General features: G+C 47.5%; 1 protein-coding gene across 1 annotated transcript in view; it reads right to left on the minus strand.

Annotated features, from left to right (window-relative positions):
* The window catches only part of Tenm4 (teneurin transmembrane protein 4), a 664092-nt gene that overhangs the window by 304332 nt on the left and 336889 nt on the right, over positions 1-22871 (minus strand).

The raw sequence follows: 22871 nt of genomic DNA on the forward strand, positions 1-22871 counted from the left end.
TCCATGGCTCACCGTAGCCATTAACCATTGCAGGTGACTTAGGGCAATGGTCACAGAGTTAGAAGAGCAGGGACAGGTCACAAAGCAACGGTCAGGGAAGCAGTTCTCAGTCTATCTGTAAGGCGGGGCTAACGCGCCATCTACTATAGCTGTGGGAGGCTTAGCTTTTTGTGTCCACTTGCAAACGCTTAATTTAAAAGCAACTTTAATTATGTATGTGGGGAAAGTTAAGAAAAAAAAGAAAGAAAAGAAAAGAAAAAAAAATCTACCACCCGAATAGCGTACAGCAGTAGGCCGGCTCACAGACGTCAGTGTTCGAGGACGAAAGGACTTTGTAATTTGTAGCGTAGTCGGCCGAGCCGCAGGTGCTATTCCGGTGCTTCACCAAGGCGTGATCCTTGTTAACCTCCAGCCCTCGGAAGCTCGTGCCTGAGATCCTGCTCTCATTGTGGGTCTAATTACAGACATTTTTAGCTCTCCAGAATCCCTTTCAAAGAACAAAATGTTCGGAAGAAATCCTAAGCCACCATGTAGGAAATATTGTGGAAGTTTAATTAAAAAAAAGTTTTTTTTTTTTTTAATGTTAGCTTTAAAAAGAAATGTTTGAGATGTCTTAAAAAAAATCATCTCAAATGCTCTGGTCTGGGACTGTTGAGATGTCTGTGAGATGTTACTGGGGATTCTATAGTAAGTCATGGCTGGTCAAGCAGCCCCAAAGGGATGGCAAGGTGAACTTGGGGTGGTGGGACTTGGATGGGCAGGAACCAGGCTGGTGGACTGAGTACATCTTTGGAAGCAGACATATTGGTAGGAGGTTCTGGAACTTTCCTAAAAACCTCTGTCTTGAGGATGTGTAGGGGACTCATTCTTCACAGCCTTTCACACAGACCCTCCCTGGTCCCAATGGTGATGGGAATTGAGCCCGAACCCTTGCTCATGTGTGTCAAGTGTCCTGCCACTGAGCCACACACCCGGTTCTGGAACCTCTGCTGCATGCTGGTCCTCACACTGTGCTTACTCATCAGGATCCCAGAGGCTCCTGGAGGAAGTTGAGGTGCTCAGAGGCCCTGAACCAGTTCCCATGCTCCCCTGAAAACGTGGGAAGTCAGGGAAGCAGTTCTCAGTCTATCTGTAAGGCGGGGCTAACGCGCCATCTACTATAGCTGTGGGAGGCTTAGCTTTTTGTGTCCACTTGCAAACGCTTAATTTAAAAGCAACTTTAATTATGTATGTGGGGAAAGTTAAGAAAAAAAAGAAAGAAAAGAAAAGAAAAAAAAATCTACCACCCGAATAGCGTACAGCAGTAGGCCGGCTCACAGACGTCAGTGTTCGAGGACGAAAGGACATACCCATCTTCTCAACAGAGAAGGAGCTGAGGCCTCTGGGTCATACCCATCTTCAGGCTACAATGTTGCCTTCATTGTTGCCAGGCAATGGGGGAGTTACTCCATCAGGTCTGCATAGCAGCTCACCTCTGACCTTGGAAGGGTGTCGTTAGCATTCCCAACCTGTTTCCCCAGCTGTGGGGTCATAATTGTCTTGGAGCAAAGGCTCAAGATACGGCAGCTGCCTAATCCTAACTCTCCCCTGTTCCTTCTGTCTATATTTAGTTTTTACCTTCCCAGACCACCTTCAACCACAGCCATTTGCACCCTGCAGGTCCGGGTCATGCCCCTGTGCCCACGTTAGCTGCTGCCTCCTTATCTCCTTTCCTAATTCCTCCTTATAACATTTTTGGTCTGTTGGTTCTTCCTACAGAAGAAATACACATTCGTTGTAGAAAATTTTAAAATTTCAGACAACAAAGAAGAAGAAATAAAGAAAGCAATCACCCATAATTCCACTCCTTAGAGCTACCTTACTAACCAAAAAAAAAAAAAAAAAAAAAAAACTTGTTTCTTTTCCGTTAAGATCCTCTTTGAAATGCCTAAGACGCTTCTGAAGGCTATTCTCCACTGTGTGGTTACATGTACACTTACCACAATCTCCCACCCTTTTGGAAATGCTAGTTTGCATATATCTTCTCTAAAAAGAAATAATACTAATGTATGCATGTATTTGAATTCAAGCAACACAGAAATACGCTGATCATAACTGTATATGTCTTCCTTTACTCCTTCCTACCCCGCCCTTCCTACTCCCCCGGGAGGCAGCCGCTGCTCATTGGAGTATATACAGACATTTTCCACTTCATTTCCATATTATAGCTAATTGCTGATGCTTAAAAAACCCTAAAAGATGACCTCAGACCCAACATTTGGTTTCTCTGGCCTGGTGGGTCATTTTGCTCCAAAGCGTCTGGTCTTCAATTTGGGCTCAATATTTTCTCTGTAATCAACTTTCTTAAAAATCTAGGGCAGGGCTGCTCATCTTTCGTGCGTGTGTGAGCCACCAGGGGGCTGGGTGAGGAAGAGATCTGTAAAGCGGTCTGGACTGGGCAGAGATTCTGCACTTCTGACTGGCTTAGGCTGTTGTTACCTGGAGCATTTTGAGGAACAAGAGTCCAGGGCATCAGGGCATCCATCCACCTGAGTCAGGCCTTCATGACCCAGATGACAGTTTTGCCTATTCATCCCAAATACTGTATCACTATCCTTTCCTGATGGGCCAGAGCAAAGTCCAATGCACAAGTCTTTCTTGAAAGTTTAGGTTACCCATGATAAGGAGATTTTTTGGGGGGGGGAGGGAGTACTGGGTTCCCAAACAAAAGGGATCTTGGTGTGAATCATCTTCTGAAAAGGCAAAAGACATCATGATCACCGTGTCAAGTGCACAACGATGTGGCATCCAAGGGATACAGCTACAAGGAGCTCTGAACTGCACCTGGTGACAGAAGCCAAAAGAAGCACAGTAATATTTGAACCCCTAAACTAAGTACTTTTTGTCACCCCAATTGGAATGAGAGGAGCAGATATGGACAGCCAGTGAAAGAATCTGCCCTCCAGTATCTTCTGACAAAGGATTCTGGGTCGGAGTGGGGTGCTGGTGGGAACGGGTGACTGGGTCAATATGCACCATTTAAGAGGGACAGTATGGGGTGGGGCTGTGCACACAGGTAAGAGGAGGCATTAGAGGAGAAGCAGCTGCCCATGGGTACCACCACTAGGGTGGCTTCTGGAGATAGGTGTACACCTGGGAACCTCACCAAGATCCACGCCACCCGGTGCTGATCTTAAAGCTCAGCCCATGGGTATCTTACATAACCATGGCAGTTGGCCATGGGGAACACAATGCTTTGGGGACTCAGCCAGATGATTTGTCATCCAGCCTGGGGGCTGGTGAGCAGCTTCGAATCCGCAGTACTCTGAGAATTAAAGAACTAGGGTTCCCCTAGGATAAGACAGTGTCTGCCAAGCATAAACAGTGTCATATAGTGTCTACAGTTAAGCACAATGCATTTCACTGTGCATCTTAAATTTTTAAATCTTTTGGATACTAGAAAATAGCTTACAACCGTACTAGGCCACAGCATCTTAAACTTTCCCCGATAACGGTTGGCAGGTATTTCTTCACGATTTGTCTATAAATATTACTCCTCCAAAATAACTCAAACCTACAAAGGATATGTCTTTGCAGTTTTCATTTATATCCTTCCGGAGCTCAGAAATCAACACATATTTCCAATAAACTTTCATGGCTTTGATCAGCATTAAAATCCTCAGGAAGACTGGGTTTCCCCTTCCTACCTGAACCTGGGCAACAGTTGTAGAAACTGGCTCTTGCCATGAAAGAGAGTGAAGAGCTCATACTTCAGAACCAATGTCAGCCTGTCAGTCAGAACCCCTAGATACTGTGTGTGTGTGTCCACGCTTTGCATTTGAGGCAGAGACTGTTTTCTCATTGCGTAAGTCAGGTTCCTAGGCCTATGACCTTCTGGTGATTCTCCTGTCTCTGTCTCCCATCATCTCCCGGCAGGAACACCTGGATTTCAGATACCCCTGCTACCTATCTGGCATTTACATAGGTTCTGGGGATTTGAACTCACGTCCTCAGTCTTCCCATCCTCGAGATACCTTCTATTAACGGGACATCTCCAGGGAAAGGAGAATGGGGAGAGATGACAAACACCCCAACCGGTGACCCTGCAAAGCCAGATGACGGAAGTCAGAGACTGCCATTGTCTGGGTTATCTGTTTGGTGATTGCTGCAGTCCAGAATCCAGCTCAGCCCGATGGAGTGGGTGCCGCATGCATTTCCCTTGAATGAGCGGGTACAGGGATGAGAACATGATCGCTTCTAAATCAGTATCTCCAGCTCTTATTCAGCGCCAGGTGTCTAGTAATTATCTCGACTTCGATGCCTCCCAGGTGCCTCGAGCTCATCACGTCTACCATTGTAACTCATCAGACCCCACTCCCTGTCCCTGCTAACTGCTCCTTCAGGACTCTGGAGTTTCGAGGCCATCTTTAATCATTGGAGCCTCTCTCTCTTACCTTCTTTGTTTACAAAGGTATCAGGGTGAGTGTTCTCCCCGATACCTTTGGATGCCTCTCATCTGCTCTTTTTCATTGACTTTCTTCTCTGAGCATATATTAGAATCAGAAGAAATACCTGTGCCTTTTAAACTTTAGAATTTAGTACTGTGTGTGTGTGTATGTGTGTGTGTCTGTATGTATGTCAGAGAACAACTTGCAGAAATAGGTTTGACTCCCTACCTCCCAGGAAAATAGAACTCTGACTGGGGGAAGCAGGGGAGGTCAGAAGCTCTAACCAGAACCTACTTAGTTCAAATCCTGACTCAGGAAAAAGCCATCTTAGAATTGCACTGAATTTGCAGGAAGTGGAGGCTCACAAGAAAAGGAGCAGCTTGTCACTACTCAGGTTTCATGAGTAGTGAAAGTGAAGGTTTGGAACATCTAATGGTGTCCGTTGAATACCCAAAGACCTTCAAGATCACGCCTGTGGTCATGATGTAAGTGTATTTGCTGGTGGGATCTGGGAAGAGAAACTGAGTAGGACTGCCCAGATATTACAAGTTTGGGCTTCTGTTGGACGAATCAAGACAATCAAGGGAGCCACACTAGCTCTGGATTAGGTGATCGTAAGGCGGGGACAGTTGAGTGATACATAGTTGGGGACAAAGGTTAGAGGGAGGGGTAGGGACTGCAGAGAACAAAGCAGAGATCACAGAGAGGAGGACAACAGTAATCTGTCACTGACACGGCACGTATTGACCATGTCTATGGCCTGAACATGGTCATGAGGAGGGCTGATCTAGGCTGTGAATATCAGTCTGGAGGTAGGGAGTACCAAGTTTCACTATCTCTGGCTTTTTAAAAGTGAACCTATGATTATCAAGGAGCTTACGGTATGTCAGTAACAGCAGTACGTTCTACATATGCGAACTCCTAGATCTCTTTATGAGAAGGGCAGGCGTGGCAGGCTTTCACAGCAGAGAAAGGCTTAGCGGCGCCCATCACACTTCTGCCATTACACAGGTCAGCGGCAGCGGCAGGCTTTGTGTTTGGAGCTAACAGACCCTAAATTTGGCATGCTCACCTACACTCTCTCCATTGTCTCACTACCACCGTCGCCTCTAGTCATCCTCCCAACGATGACTGAGCCCGTGGTAGCCTCTGTGCTAGGACATGGGGGAGTGTGAGACGTAATTCCTAACTTCATGGCGATGAAGGACACACCCCCAGCCCCTGATCTGAGAGCTGCACAGATCCAGTTTCCACCCACGGCGGTTTAAGTTCAGATGTGAGATAAAGTCAATTAAAATGAAAAGGCCACTCCCTCTGCCGTGCTCGCTGCTTCCCTGGTGCTAGGCGACCACAGCAGATTGATGGGTGTTGCACAGGAAAGCGCAGATATGACATCTGACCATTCACAGAGTTCTGTTGAGGAATGTTGCTGCAAGAGAAATGGTCCTACTAACTGAAGCAGTTATGTCTGCTTTTAAAACGTCTGTGTGGGGAGGGCACCCACGTGGACATCAGAGGATGACCTGGGGTGTCGTTCTACCTTCTGCCTTGTTTTGAAGCAGCATCTCGGTGCTGTTTTTCCACTGTGTATGCCAGTGTTGGGAGCAGTGAGACCCCAGATCCTGAATTTCTTGTAATCCCCTGATCAGAGTGCCTACAGCTGCTCTGAGCACGAGACCTTCAGGAGTTCCTGATGGCAGGAGAGTGGTTTCTGGTGGGTTTGGCTGGGCTGTGGCTATCTCTATATAATCTGCCCCTGAACACAATAAAGGGGGCATTCTTGGGGAATTCAAGGATGACCCGTGTCACTGTCTCTCTGTCTGTGTGTGTCTGTGTATTTTAACCTCCAGCCCCCTTGCCCGAAGCTTGGGAACTGGGTGCCAGTGTACAGAGTGCAGACATGGGGGTACGGTGCATAGCATGCCAGGGCAGGGCAGCTGGCCCTCAAGCTTCTGGAGCTTTCCCAGTCACTGCCTTATCTGTCCCTGAGGGACTGCAGGCACATGCTGGTATACCCAGCTTTTATGCTGGTGAGGAGTCTTGAACCCTGGTCCTCAGGTCTGCATGGCAAGCGTTTTCCCTACCAAGCCATCTCCTGAGCCTTGTGCCTACTCTTTATAAATCCTGTTCTCTTTGTCTGGTTTTCTATCTAGGCAAAGAAGTGATCTATCTAGGCAAAGATCGCCAAACCCCATGGAGAGTGTGAGTGTGTTTTCCTTCCCCTGCCTGTTCCTGGTGCCTTCTGAGTCATGCACATACATCTTCTTTACAGCCCCGAAGGGTTTGGGAGCTGAGATGACAGGAAGGAAATGTCACCCGAGGAAGAAGCATCGCCCTGTGTTTCTCTGCATCGACAGAATTGCCATTGCTCCAGTAGCTGCTGGAAGCAGAAAGGAGTTGTTTTGATGTCTAGGCTTTGGAGGCAAAGAGAAACCCTCCTTCCACTTGTGAACTGAACTTACGGGACGTAGAGATGGTCAGAGGGGAGAGTGTGCCAGGTGCAGGACATGGTCTCCAGTGGAGATTTTCAGCAGGCTCTCACTGACCAGCAGGTAGACAAGACCCTCTCAGAACGAGGACATTGGCGCTCATGTCCTTTTGTGAAAGCTTTTATGGCAGCTGCCAGGTTTGTCAGCTGAACAGAGCCTCTGTGTGTCTCTAACCACGCCATCATCTCTTTCCTATCCCATTGTCTTCTCTGGTGACTAATGATGGGCCCAGAGGAAGGGAACAGGATGGCAGACATTGCATATAGTACAAAATCTAGATAGAGAACCATGACAAAGAGGCCATCTTGTAGCCAAACCTAGTAGTACAGGCCTGTATCCCAGCTACATGGGATGCTGAGGCAGGAAGATTCCTAGTTCAGTAGCTGCCTAGTTTACAGAGTGAAGTAAGGACCACCCGGAACAATTTGGTACCTCAAAATAAAAAGCAAAAGAGGGGTAGATATATAGTTCAGTGATGGACCTTGTGCATAGCAGGAGCATGGCCCAGGATCAATCTCTGGTCTTGCTAAAAAGAAAAAGAAGAAGAAAGAACCCATGTTGAGTACATTTGCCCATGGAGTAGTGGCCAGCAGCCTGGCCCAAGTCTGCCTTCCAGCCTGCGTGGTCAGCTGCGTCTCACAGTCCACTTGAATGGCGGCTTTACAGGTAAAGATGGGCTCAACTGGTCAGTTCTAGAGATTAAACCCAAGCCATTGAGAAGCAAGATGGCAGGACAGGCAGCACTCTCGGCCTCTGGAGACCCAGTCAGGTGGACTCAGCACCCGCCTTAGATCCATAATGTCTAGCCAGCAGCAGTTGCTAGGATGAAAAGAACAGTTGGGGTCGGCCCCTGCTCTTGATTTCCAGGCCACTGACTTGTCCCCTACTTCACCCATAGGCCCTCTCGGCCCGGAACTCCCTGAGATAGTTCCGGTTCACATCTCTGCCCCTTGTGTGACTCGGGGGCATTCCTTTTTCTCTGAAGGAAGCGCCACTCATTCTGCGACTGAGTGGAAATTAAAGGTGAGTGGCGTTTCAAAGGCCTATGCTGTGCCTGCCAAGCAGGGTCTGAGGGGCTCTTATATAAGACGCCAGATTCGTTGCCTGCCAATTAGAAGTCGTCACCATCCCAGCTCACAGAAGAGGAGCCAGGTCCCCTGAGATTAGCTCTCACTGTCTCCCTGCCGACCTCAAGCTCATGGGGAAGGGGTTCTCCTGACTTAGCTACTCACTGAGTGCAAAGATTCTGTAGGCCGGGAGATACATTTGCAGGCTTCCTAGAGGCGCTCCAAACTGGGGAGCACTGACATTGCTCTGGACTACAGTTTCTCTCTCTCTCTTTTTTTTTTTTTCTGTAAAAATGACATCCTTAATACGGCTAATAAGAGTGCTATGAAACCTGTGCATCCAACAGGAGCGCAGACCGATCTGGCATATCCGCTCAGGCGCCCATCTTCACCTCCGGTTGCTCTCCTCCCCTCTCGCCTTTCACCAGCCTCCAGCCTCCTGCCTTTTTCCTGTGCCCGCCCAGCAACCTTAGTCATGCTGGATCCGGTCCCAGTCTACTTGGCTGCAGTCTGCTGTTCAGTGCGCTTATTATTCCAGGCACCCTGTGATTTACTTTTCTAGTGAGTTAATTGCAAAATCCATATGGAGTGGAGAGAAAACATCCACCCAGGCTTGCCATGAAAAGCAGGGCGCAGAGGAAGCTTTCCATCTTGGCCGGTGCAGCCTGCAGAGGCAGGGGGAGGAAGCCGTCACTGCATGGTTTGTGCACGGAGCCCAGTTGCCAAGCTCAACGCGAGGCATGAGGTGTTTGGACCCCTTGATTCCCTTTTGGTTTTCACTCTGATCCCTTTAGTCAGACATCTTTCTCGAGTTTAGAGACATTACTGTGGGCATAAAGTAAGGTCTAGGTGATCAAAGACCCTGGGAGCTTTTATTAACAAAACCAAACCAAAATGTCATGTCAAGCTTCTTTTTCCAGACTCTCATCGAATGTCTTGGATGGGGCCATGCTTCATCCCTGTATATTGCTCATATTGCCAATCTGTAGGCCAAATGTGAGGAAATAAGCCTGCAAGGTGAAGATCGGTAGTTGAAGCATTAGCAGAACTTGAGAGAGGTTTCTGGCTCTCCTCTGTCCAGTATGTGCCCTTGGAAAAATCACAGGACATCACGGAGCCTTAGAATTCTTCCCCTCTCTAAAGCAGGAAGTAGCATACCTGCCTGACACCTGCTTTGAGAGGGTAACACAACCATCCTAGAAGCGTTTGTCAAAACTCTTTGCTCACACACACACACACACACACACACACACACAGAGAGAGAGAGAGAGAGAGAGAGAGAGAGAGAGAGAGAGAATGAATCCCAAAGACAATTCACTTTTCTTTCCCAGGAAGGCACTTTTTAAAAGTAGCCCGAGGCAACTTAGCTACTGAATGCTAATATCTTTCTGTATGTGTTTACTGTTTACAACGTCTACTGACGGGCCTTGAGGGGGGAAATCAGCTCTTGTTTTGAAAGCACTTTGAAGATGAAAAGGTGTTCAACCCTCCGGAGACTGAGTTGGTGGAAGCTTAGACAAATGTTTATTTTAATTTGTTGAGTTATAACTTATTAAAAGCTTCTGCAATGTGGAAGTACTATTTTTGTTCTCACAAGGGATCCAAACAGTTTTGAATTCCTTGTCATTAATTCATCCATTGGTTCAAAAAACACTACCTGAGCACCTGGGTACCAGGCCCGGTGAGCAAGTGTCAGCCTCCTGGGACTTGGCCTCTGAAGGATGACAGGACAGCCTAAGGAAGCCCAGGGAGCTGTGACTTCGCCCAGCCTGAGAGACTGGGCCTGAGGAAAGTGACAAGCAGAAAATGGCTCCATTTTGAAAGCACCCAGATTGCCACACAATTTAAAAAAGCAATTCTGGTCCTGGGAGAGATGTGTAATTTGAGATTCCCCAGAGGCCACCCCCACACCTTTAATTTCAGAGACACTGGGGAAAGCGGGAAGGCTCTCAGCCTCAGGCCCTAATATTCAAGTGCTTCCCAAACACTTTTGATTTAGAGGTTCCGCGGCCCTTCAGACACAAGCACGTCCATCTCTCTATCATCTCTCTCCAGTCACGCCCCAGCTGTCCCTCACTCTTCCACACAGCTGCCTTGCCAGCTGATCTGACTGCTAATGCCCCCATGTTGAAGCCCAATCTGGGGCATTCTCTTAGTTTGATGAGCGATGACCTTTAGGAGGCGATTAAGTTAGGAGGGTTCTGCCCTTATTTCTGGAATTAGTGTCATTATGAAACAGACTCAAGGACACTGTTCCCTCCCCACCACGGTGCTTTGATCTTAGACTTTCTAGACTTCAGCACCCTGAGCAATAACTTTCTGTTGTTATATAATCTACAGTCTAAGTCATTTAATCATAACAGGCCAAATGGTCTAAGGTGATAGTTCTCATCCTGTGGGTGGGTGGTGACCCCTTTGGGGTTGACTTATCAGACAACCCTTTCAAAGGGGTCACCTAAGACCATCAGAAAACACAGATATATTACATCATGATCCACAATCGTAACAAAATTATAGTTCTGAAGTAGCAACGGAATAATTTCATGGTTGGGGGTCAGCACACCACGAGGACTGTATTAAAGGGTCACAGCGTTAGGAAGGTTGAGAACCAGTGGCCTAAGGCTTACAAGCAGTCAAAATCTGTATCACAAACCTGTGTCCATGTCTCTATTTAGCCACACATGTCTCTGCTCCCTTGTAGTCAGGCTGAGCCTTATGACTAAGCAGACCTGTGGGCTGTGAAAGGCAGCCGGAAGGCCACTAGCTGCAGAGATGGAACCTCTCTTCCTCTGTGTCCTTGAGAGACTATGTGGAGAAGTTTGACGGGTAAGGTACATAAGAGGTAAAATCTGTTAAATCACCAAAACGCTAGGCTCACCCCAATTGTTTCGTCATGAGCGCAGACTGACAAATACAGAAATAATCGTTTCTATCTATAATCACCAAAATGGGACCTGGGGATGTCAGTGCTTATGACACATTGGACGGTAGCAAGGATGTGAGAATGAATATGCAAATAAGCCTAGAAAATGGAACTTGAGACCTGGAGGCAAAAGAAATCGGCCCATGTTAAGCATCCCAGCAGCTCCTGCAATTTGTACTCAGGGTAGGATTGATTCTTTGGTGTCTTGTCTCTGAAACGGCTCTTTATTTATGCCAATCAAAAGTACACAGACCCTGGTGGATGTTTCAGTGCCTTGGGGAGCCTGGTGACACATCTTTATCAGTTTTCTACCAAACTGTACAACCCCCGCATACTTCCTGGGCTGTATCTGGATTCAGTTCCAGGGATGGAGATTCATAAATTATCCAGGTCAAAGGTTTTTAATTCTGACAGTTCCTTCTCCTATACCAGATTAAACAATAGCCTCATTGGACCACGTATCTCTATACACATGGGGTGGGGGTGGTCACTACCCCTGAACCTTTCAATGCATTTGGCTGAGCACAAAAGCAGAGGTTCCAAGTTTTGGATTGAGTCCGTGTATTTTCAAAAACAAATACAAAAAAGAACTTCATTCCAACGTCATGGGTTTTTGAGGTTCCTGCTCAGCAGAAGGGCAGAGTACTCATACAAATGTTGAGCTTATAGTTTAGAAAGAGCCTGGATTGGGAAGTGCTTGAATGGGAGGCAGGTGCTTGAAAGCAAGAAGGCTGGCTCGGAAAGATGGAAGTTCTCCAGGTCCAAGGAGGAGGAGTCAAGGTTCTTGGTGCCCTGATCAAGTCTGTGTTTCTCTACTCTCTGGCTGTACTAGGATGGAGGGAGCTGGTGCTGGGCCTGAAACAAGGAGGAAGCTGAAGGAGCTGAACACACAAAGCAGCACAGATAGGAGGTTCACGTCCTAGCGGACCACGTTCGGACAGCATCCATGTTCTGAGTTTCCTCTCTAGAGAAAGTACAGGGGTGTTCTAGTTTTTGGAGGATCACATAGATCGTATTCTACAGCTTCTTAGCTTGCATCCTCTCATCCCAAACATTTCCACGTCACCAGGACTGGACTACTGAATGCATTCAGTAAATGTGGTGACCGAGGGGTTTCTTAGGGTACAGTGTGCACTTTGCAAAGCTCTGGGTATGAGTGACAGCACCCAAAGCAAAATGAGGCACTGAAAAAGGAAGTAAATAAATATAAATAAAATCAAATATTCTAGGTTTTCTCCCCCCCGCCATAAGACTCAGTGGCACTGGAATTTGTGCAACTAGATGGTTCTAGAACCTTCTCATCACTCCAAAGAGACCTTTCCCTTCCAAGAGTTGCTCCCCTTATCCTCCCATGTTATGGTGGTTTTAGAGAAAGACAAGGCTTTAAAGCATTGCTAATAGCTGTTGGCTTGTGAGCCTTGGCTGGTGGAGGGTGAGTATCCTCAGGACACAGGTTCCCAAGAGAACACAACGGAGATGAAGCCAGTCAAGGCAGAGCGGAGCGCGGTGATGCCAGGGAGGTCAGATGGGGGACCGGTAGGCTGGATGCTGAGACTTAGACTTAATTCCACGAATCTAGGGATGGTGACTCAGTCCTTACCCAGCCTGGGATGCTTGTAGGCGGAGAGGATGGGGACACACAGCTCTTCCAAGCTGACAGGTCTGAAGGGAAGGCCTCCTGGCCTGCCTCCCTCTGGAGACTGGGAGGCAGGCGGCCATGGACAGTTAATGAGTGATTTATCGGTGTTGCCATATAGCAACTTTCCTGGGACCTGATCTTAATTAACAAACACTATGTGTATTCATTCTCTCTCTCTCTCTCTCTCTCTCTCTCTCTCTCTCTCTCTCTCTCTCTCTCTCAAGCCTTCAAAGAGTTTCTTCCCTGTCTTAATGGCAGGAAAAGACTTTAAGCTTATTGACTGATTCTAGAATACAACAGTTATTTAGCAGAAAATTCCTGCTCATTCTCATTCTCTCTCTCTCTCTCTCTCTCTCTCTCTCTCTCTCTCTCTCTCTCTCTCTCACACACACACACACACACACACACACACACACCCTCATGTATGTTCAAATCCACACACAAACTTGTTTCCACACTAAACACTTACATTTGTGTCACGAGTACCTTCACTTGACACTTGCAGTGCTTGCACACAGGAATTCCAACACAGACATCATCACACCATCAGGTCATCACATAGCCACACACACAAACACACAAACACACACACACACAATTGTTAAGGCTCGGCTGCCGGGTCACTTCTGTGGTCTCTCAGGCAGGAATGTGTTCTGGGGGCATCTTGTCCCCAGTGAAGAGTTGAGTCACTGAGAAGGAGCGCAGGATTGGGTGGTCTGATTTGGCTTGATCAAGGAAGGAGAGAGAGAGCTTTAGGGTCTCTGGAGTCCATTTACCTGGAGAATAGTAAATGGTTCATCATCCAGAATACAGTGCTTTTTCCTGCCTGCACTTACGTTCAAGAATCCCACTTCTGAATGGGAGAACCACGGTGCCTAGGATAGTGTCCGGCGCCTAACAGGCACCTTTCATGGGACCAGCTGGTTCCCCTCAGAAGACGCATTCAAGTCTTATGCCCGGGACCTCAGCACATGGCTGTATTTGGAAATAAGATTGCTGGGGTTCTAATTGTAAGATGAAGTCACATTGAAATTAGAGACCTCCCCATCCAATCTGTTCTTATAGGACAAGAGATAAATGATGACGCTGAAAAAGAGAAGTGTGACAGAGAAGGCAGAGACTATGGTGATGCAGTTACAAGACCAAGGATGGTAGCGCTGGCCAGCAAACCACCCAAGGCCGGGGAAAATGAGGACAGATCCTGCAGATTTCCAGAGGGAACACGTCATAGATGTCAAACTTCTACCCAGAGTGGTAAGGAAGTGAGAGACTTTGGTCGTTCTGAGGCACCTAGTCTTGTGTCCTTTGTATGAGCTGTGTCTTGCATTCTTCCTGGACTTCCAGCTAGTATTCTGAAGTAATGGGCATACCGCCCAGGATGGATTAAGGATACCTTCCAACCTGAATACATTTACAGACTCTCCTGCCCAGGCCCTGATCCCATGGAGACAGATGCATGCACTACAATCTTGCTAAGACTTACAAAGACCTGGCAAACGTCTAAATGCCAAAGGAAAACAATGCATCTGACCGTAAGACACAGCTAAAGAGGTCATGAAGAATGGCTCTCGTGAGACAAGACTGAACCCCAGAAGGGGATGGCAAGGTTGACTGTCACTTCTACTTTATGGGGTTCATCCCAGTTTTGAGCTGTAGGCCTTGAGCTTCATTAAGACTCCGTTGTGGTGGAGTACAAACTGATCACTAGCGGGCAGCTCTTCCATGTTAATCAGCCAGCTGTGAAGGACTGGAGAGCAGACAAAGCATCACCTTGTCCTCTGGGGATGCCCCACAACCAGTTCACTTGATGCAGCTATGACTGCAATCCCCCAGGCACCTCCTCCCTCCGCCAGGGCAAGGGCCTTGTAGGAGTCCTGTAAGCTCCGTGTGCACACTAGGGGTCTGTCACAGAGCTCTTGTGCTGGGCTAGGCTCAGCAAACAGCTGGGCCAGTCATTTCTTTCAGTGTCCATGACATCTGCCAGCCAGGAAAGCTCACGGCATTGGAGCGAATGTGGGTTCCGGAGCCGCGTGGATATGTTTGAATTTGGTGTCTCACTTCCTCTTTTCTTATCTGCACAAGAGGAAGATAGCAGCTTTGTATAGACAGGGAGATACAATAAGGGCTTTTAAAGAATATACTTGGCCTATAATAATTATTACTGCATATACATTATTAAATAAATTTTAATAGTGCTTAATTTAGTAATATAATTGTTCCTATTATTAAATAAGTCACTTTTATTATTATCTCCTCTGAACACTAGAATTTGTCAAGGGTACATACAGCTCACTGAAGGCTCTCAAAGCAAATTCTCAAACCTGGTACCAATGTCTTATTATTTTTAGGCTTGGCATAATACGATGGTTAGTGCTAATCAGCTATCTGAGAGGATCTAGAGTAGCTGGGCATCGGCAGAGGACTGGGATTAACTGGGATGGGAAGACCACCATAATGTGGGCACCACTACCCAATAAGCTGGAGTCCAAGACTAAATAAAACAGAGATGAGAGGAACACCAGCCTTTTCTCTCTCTGTGTCCTGACTCGGGGTGCAAAGTTACCCACTGTCTCAGAGTTCTGCTACCATGGCTCCTCTGCCAAGCTGGACTGCACCCTTGAGTGTGAGCCACAAGAACCCCTCCTTTCCTGAAACTGATTTTGCTGTTTCGGTGAGAAAAGTGGGTTATAGAGATAAGAGAGGGAAAAGGCAGCCCTTGGTGGCCAGACAGCCTCAGCTACACCGATAGTGGCATTTTGCCGTTGGATATAAACAACCAACACCATTTCATACACCAGCTCCAGAAAATTTGGTGATTACAATGGATGAAGCCAAAGACAAGGGCACCCTAGAGTTGTTTCTGAATTCAGGCAAAACCCAAAAGCATTGTCCAAACCACAGAACGATCAAGAAGCTCCCACACTGCCTACAGTTAGAGACAAAGGCATTCTCCTGTGGTTCTGTGGCAGTCCTTCCTTGATCAGCTGGCTACTGGCCACTTGGTGCTGTTCCTAGCACTGAGGTGTCTGTCCTTCTGCAGGGTGTCTACTCGGTCCTACGCTGAGACCATCACTGGCTTCATGTACAGCTAGTCCACTGCATAGCCAAAAAAGAGTGTCATATTGTCCTTCTCGGCTTAATTTACCCACACCATCTAGGTCACAGAACGACCTAGGAGCGTGGTCATTCTGTGAGGTTCATTTGAACACAGGTTGCTTCTCTAAGAGGCATCGTTTCCTCTCTTCTTCCCTTATTACCTGCACCAGCATCAAGCGTTCTTCGTTAGGCAGATTCTCCCAGCTAAGACTTACAGCCACTGGTTAAGACCAGTGTTAAGACTCACTGGTAAGGACTGAGAGTGTTAAAAAACAAACAAAAACTTCAATGCTGTCCTGAGAAGTGTGGACTGGGTAGCCTGCTTGGATCATTCTTTGACCGAGCAGGAGGCACGTCCAGCCCAAGTGTGCAAAGGAACTAACACACCGCAGACCTGATACTACAACTACAGAGTCCTTCTGCCTGCGAGGCTGATCCTGGGCTGGTGTCTGGGAACCTGCTGATAAACGGCCCCTCCCCATTTATGAATGTGACTCAGGGTGTCTGGCTGCTTACCCAGATAATGTACTTACGTTAAACAGCTGCATTGTTTCTGAGTCTGGAATTTGGTGCGTGGCCAGCAGAAGTTACCTATAGGATCAGTTCCCTGATGAGAAACTTCTGCTCTGGGTCTCCCCTGCGCTTCTCTAGATGATTGCGGATGTCATTACAACTTATGGTTGTAGGGATCAAGCTCACCCTCTGTCACTTGGCAAGGGAGGCCCCTCAGAAGCTTAGAGCTGGCTTCTGACTCACTCGGCCCCATGTGCGTTCCCCTTAGATGCTTTGTTTTGGGTCTCTGCTGGATCATAAATTTTGGCAGTGAGTCCTGCAGCATCCTGGGCCCCATCTGGATTTCACTGAACCGTGGGTTTGTCCTGACATTGGCTCCAGGTTCTAATTTCACTGTTGGGGTTCAGAGACTGGTGATGATAGAGTTGTTTGGGGAACACAGGTATTGAAGAGAAAATGTGAGTTATTCTGCTCTTTTTTTGGTTTGCTTGTTTCTGTTTTTGTTTTTTCGAGACAAGGTTTCTCTGCAGCTTTGGAGTCTTTCCTGGAACTAGCTCTTGTAGACCAGGCTGGCCTCATCTCTGCCTCCCAAGTGCTGGAATTAAAGGCGGCGTGTGCCACCACCACCACCCGGCTATTCTCTTTTTAAATGTGAATAATAATGGCCAGGCTAGCAGGGAAGATTTCCTTTAAAATCCACCTGGAGACAAACGTGGCACAAATATTGTCTTCACATATACAATCCATCCTTTAGCTCCTAATAGTTGTGCTGCAGATATGGATGCGAAGGCGGTGGATACGGCGAGGAAGAAATCCTATGTCATGGGAAAAGTCGGGCTGGGAAGAGCTACATCAGGACTAACAAACGAGAAAGAAACCAGTTGGAAAGGAAAGGCTGGAATTCCTCCCCTGCCCAGCCTACATATAAAGGATGGGCAAGAATTGAAAAACCCCCATGATATACAAATGTGCAAATGTGGAAGAGACAGGTGCTATGGAAATGACCTAGGAAGGGTCAGGAGTCCCTGGGCTTCTCTTTTGAATGAATGATCTAGCCTCAGCTTACAGGCTCACTCCCATATGTTGGAGCAGATTTCCCTTTCTTAATAACTGTCTCTGCTTCTGTTTCTGAGCTGAGGTACAAGAGCCCAGAAACTTCAGGTGTCCTGTAACACTTGGGGTGTAAACACACACTCTTAACTGCCAGGTTCCTGGTTTCTAATTGCTGCCTAACTTCTGCCTTCAGCCTATTTGCTTCCTCCTTGAAGCAGCTTCTGCATTTTCACAGCCCACTTCACACCCAAGACAACTCTTCTCTCCACTCTCTTCCATCTTTCCAAGGAGCTAGAATTGCAAGCAATTTCCCTTTGCTCACAGGCTGCTTTGAACCTGGGTTGTTTCACACACTCCCTTCCTTTACAGAGGTGCCCTTGCAAAAGCAATTTATTTTGTAGTTAGAGTACTACAAAACTAAGTGTAGCAAGCTCATCAGTGTTCGGAACATAAAGGGATTGCCTATTTGTTCGAAGCAAAGTGTGTTTCTTCCAGAAGGTGGCTATTTCTAACAGAGCATCCTGGGAGAAGCCTTGGAGGAAAATCAGGCTTGGTGGAGCCCTTATAGTTGGCCCAGGCACCTGGGAACCATCCCCGGAAGAAGAGCCAAGCTGACTGCCTGCCAGATGGAACCATGAGCAACTATGTGTGGGTGTGGAATCAGGGAGACCTGGGGTTGAGTCCCATCTCTGCTTCCATTCAGCTGAGTGATCTGTGAGCATTTCCACCAATGCTGAGCCTCATAGCTACCTCTTAGTCTCCCGCAGATGTTAAACAATATCATAGCCATGAAGTGCTGTGCAATTAATAACAACAACATGTGCTTAGCACGGCACCTCCTATGTGCCAAATAATATTTCAAGCGCTGCGAGTATCTTCATTCACTTAATCCTTGTGACTTTCCTATGAGGTGGAGATCAGAATGGTCCCAACTTTCCAGGCAAACCAACTGAGGAATGGAGACATTAAGGGACTTTGCCTTGAGATATAAAATAACAAACACATCGAGAAAGCGATGGGGTTCAAATCCAGACAGCGTGGCTCCAGAGTCTGAGCTTAAGTGTGGGCAATTTTGTTTTTCTAGACGGGTACATCTGGTGTATCAGTATTATTTTAATCTGCCCAAGCCTTGGTGGTCACTCCCTCAAACCGTTCTGTATTTCTGTCTCCACCAGGCAATACAGCTAGCGCCAAGCTTTGGATTTCCATGTGAACTCTGGGACTTCCTACCTGGCAAGTGATTAAAACTTTGAAGGGCTCCTTTTAACCGTTTATAAAATGCTAATAACAAATGGCTTTGCAAACTGATTGGGGCAATTAAATGAAATAAAGCGCCCACACTGCCTGGCTTATTGTAAAAGCACACAATAGATGGTAAGCATTATTGACACCATTATTAACTGAAGTAGGGTTGAGGAGTGAAAAGGAGGTGGGGGCAGGGAGGAGGAGGGAGAAGGGAAGAGTTAACCCCAGTGGATTCGTCACTTGGCATTGCTCTGACAAAAATACCCCAACAGACACCTTGAGGGTGGGAAGATTAATTTGAGGTCATGGTTTTAGAGGTTTGGGTTCAGTCTAAGAGGGAAGGCTTTCCAGAACAATTCCCATCTTCATATCATGGTGGCGAGGAAGAAGAGAGTGCATTACAGGAAGTAGGTAAGGATAATATACCTCGGGAATGCCACCACCCCTGCTCAGTGACCCACTTCATTTGACCATACTTCACTCTTCTCTGCTTCCAGAACCTCCCAAGTCATGCCAGAGTCTTCATCCCAAGCATTTGGAACATGAGCCTTCCTTCTGGGAATACTTTTTAAAGAACCCGTTGGAGTGGTACTGATGAGAGCTTATGCACCTGTCTTAGGGTTTCTATTGCTGTGATAAATGCCATGCACAAAAACATCTTAGGGAGGAAGGGGCTTATTTCAGCTTTCACTTCCACATCACAGTCCGTCACGGAAAGACGTCAGGGTAGGAACCGAGAGGAAGGAACTGAAGTGGAATTCTTACTGGCTTCCTCCTCAGGTTTTGCTGAGCCCGCTTTCTTCTAGCACCCAGGGCCATCAGCCCAGGGATGGGACCACTCACAGTGAACTAAGCCTGCCCACATCAACCATTACTGAAGAAAACGCCTCACAGGCTTGCCTACTGCCTGTCTTCCAGGGCATTTTCTCAGTCCAGGTTCCTTCCTCTCCGAAGGCTTGAACTTGTGTCAAGCTGATCAAATACTAGCCAGCACAGCACTTTGCTGATTCTCCTGGTGTCCTCACCCGTAGGAGGTAAATGATCAGCCTGCAGATGCGGGCAGTCTGAGCCTCTCAGTGCTCACTGAAGTCTTCTATCCAGGATCCTCTCAATGGTTTGTCTTTCTGTTTTCCCTTCTTTCGCACCATCTTCCTTCTGGAGGCATGGTTTCTCTACAGGGTTGGCAGGAACCCCCGTGGGCTGGCTTCCTAAGTAGAGGCCAGGTATGTCCTGCACACTGTGTCACTGTGGAGACTAACTAGCACGGCAGCATGTCACCTTTCTCCTGAGTCTCCTCTTTCGCCTCATTACTACCCTGAAATTGGACCTCCCAAAGAAGGCATGGGTTCCTTTGCTTACCTGAAGCTCTATTTTCTAGAAAACTCAAACTAAGTCAGTTTTATCAATACAAGAGGGCAGAAATTGTATATACAAACCAGCTCTGGATAAAGGGTATGCTCTAGGGAACCCTCTAGTCCAAGTTCAGCAGACAGGACCTGAGGTCATCAATGAGCCAAGCTCTTAACCGCTGTCCAAGGCAAGTGCATTCTGAATACAGGTTCCAGCTAGACATGGACATTTACTCCGCCGGACTGCTTTGCAGCTCATACCCAAGGCAATGCCGTCTTCTGGAGAGGGAGATCTCCCTAAATGTGGCCTAATCTGAAGCAGAGGAGATCTTTACTTTCTCCCAAGTCAGACTTGGCTTGGTTCCTGATCCCTTTCAGAAGAGAGGCTGCATGCATTCGACTTTATCCGCTCCATCGTACCATCGGGGAGTCTAGCTTTCCCTTTGGCCCATCTCTTAGGCTTCAACCATAACAAATACTAGTGGTTTGATAAACAGTACATCCAGTCAGCAGCTAGACCCAGCCTCCTCATTGCTAGGGGTTCTTTTATCTGCCTGGCTGCTTCCTTATCAGAGACAGCTGGCCTTGTCACTGTGGGAAGAGTTTGGGGGAGGGCCTAGGTTTCTCTAAATCACTGCAGGAAGTTTCTCCTGGGTTTCCCCTGAGCCTGGCTCCAGAGATCCTAGGGGTAACTGGCGTCATCCTCCCCACATCAAACTTCATGTATCAAGCCCATATGAGCCCCTTGGGCCCCCTTCACCTTTAGCCTACCCCATGCGTCCCCCCATAATGAGGTCAAAGGAAAGAAAGTTGTTTCTACATGGTGGCCCATCTACCTGGGTGATCAGCGTGAAATCTGATTGTGGTAAGATCTGGGAGATGCTGAACTCACTAGCCATGCTCACTAGCTACATGTGGTATCCTTAAATACATGCCCCAAGGTCCTGCATCACTGCTGTATTGAGCAGAGCGGTCCAGATGGCTGAGTGAAGCTGCCTTATGACTCATGCGGCTCCAGGTGTTCCCAGGGCAGCACTTCCTGCTTGAGGATGTTTTTCTTGCCACCCATAGCTGCCCTTGGATTTATTTTATTAGTCATTCATTCACACAGGAGGGAGAGAAAGAAGGGGGGGCAGGCTCCACAGGTCAGGGGGTCTGGTGCTATCATACAAGCTCTGAGTCTTTGAGTCAGCCCAACAGACCCCAGAGCTATAAACTCTGCCTCTATGTCTCAGACGGGGGTCCTGAGAAATAGTAGGGCTAATAGTTTTGGGTCAAACCCATGATGAAATGAATCATGGAATTTTTGAGTTAAACATTCTTTAAAAGTAAGGGAATTAACACAGGATCCAGGTGCCGGGCACTTTCTTTAAATCTTTAAAAAAAATTCTTTTTTACTCGTGTGTGTGTGTGTGTGTGTGTGTGTGTGAGAGAGAGAGAGAGAGAGAGAGAGAGAGACGAGAGAGACACGAGTACAACGCAATCACAGAGAACACATGCTACCACACACATGTGGAGGTCAGATGGTAACGTGTAGGAACCGACTTTCTCCTTCCACCGTGGGTTTAAGGGATCAACCTTCGGCGGTCACACTAACAAGGCAACTACTTCTCCTGCCGAGCCATCTCGCCAGCCACTTAAACTTACAGAAAAATAAATGGAAATAGATAACCAGAGGTGTGTTTTACATGGTGACTACACATGCTTTGTGTCAAGTGTCCTTGTAGTCAGCATCCGTTTGGCTCCGTGCTGTCTTCTCCCCTGACTCTCCCTAGCTCCTTTATTACTTTAATAAAGATTCTGAGTCATGGAGTTTATGTTACCATTGATTACCAACCCCTGACTGAAAAACAGCATCCTGCTCCCTTCATATGTAGCTTCCTTTTGCCTTTTCAGCTCTCTCCACATCTTTTGGTAATAGGCACTTATCCCTAAGCTGCGGATGGGGAAACTGAGGCTCACTCAACTTTAGTAACTTGCATAAAATTCTTCAGTTGCTGTGTGGCTAAGATTCTGAGTGTAAACCCCAAACCCATTGTCTTTCCATGTTACCGCACTGGTGACCGGCGCGCAGAGAAGAGAAATAACTGCTCTGGGGTCACATTAGGGCTGGCGACAGCCTCGTTCTGAAAACAGGTTTGTCCCTGGATGCTACACTGCACTGCACTCTCAGCAGAAGCCTCTCTTCTGCCATTGGTGGGAGTGAGCGAGATGAGTTTAAAGAGGTTTAGGAACCCACTTGCCCTGGCCAAGGCTGAGCTCACCTGAGGAGGAAAATGTCCCTTAAATATCTCCAGAAAGAATCGGTCATTGCGCTACTTCCATGGGAATTGAAAGTCACGTTGTCACAAATTAAAAGCAAAATTCTTGTTTGCTGCACCTCTCTGCACACCCACTGGGTTTGAACAGAGTTTCAAGAAAGCAATCCGTTTTCATTTAGCAAGGTCTGACTCTCTCCATTCCCTTCTTCTTCCCCAGTGCAGAAACAGGCCCAGCCTGATTGGCACCACTGACCAAGCTCACAGGTGGGAACACCAGTTCCAGGCCAGGACTTCCTGAAGTCCTCTGAGAGGGAACTCCCAAGAACGGCATTGCTCGTGGCCTTTAAACCACAGCAGAGGGACCACTGAGGAGGAGAGACCCCTGGTCATGCTGTCTGAGGCCGCTGAGCAGAGGAAGGGTGGCAACCGTGGCTAAAGTCAGGATTTTAGCAAAAGAAGCCAGAACCACATGTCTCTCATGAGGAAGAGATCGCGAGGCCAGGGTTGGGAGGGAGGCAGCGGTATCCGAAAATGAGATGATGAGCAGCAGAATGAAGAGCTGGGATGAGAAGTGGCTGGGGATGGATGTGGTTCAAGATCAAAGCCATGAACATGGAGATAGAGAAGGGGCATTGGGTGGGCCAGTGGCTACAGAATCCAGCAACTGTGCCCAAGTAGGTGTGTGAGAACAGGATTAAACAGATATTCTGCTGCCCCAGAGTACTGGGAATCCAGGCTGGTCCAGGACTAGGAGCAAAGGGGTGGGATAGTCCTTGATGCCAGTAAGATCTTGGGGGAGCAGGGTAGAG

The sequence above is a fragment of the Chionomys nivalis genome, chromosome 23 (assembly GCF_950005125.1).
Source record: "Chionomys nivalis chromosome 23, mChiNiv1.1, whole genome shotgun sequence".
Lineage (NCBI taxonomy): Eukaryota > Metazoa > Chordata > Mammalia > Rodentia > Cricetidae > Chionomys > Chionomys nivalis.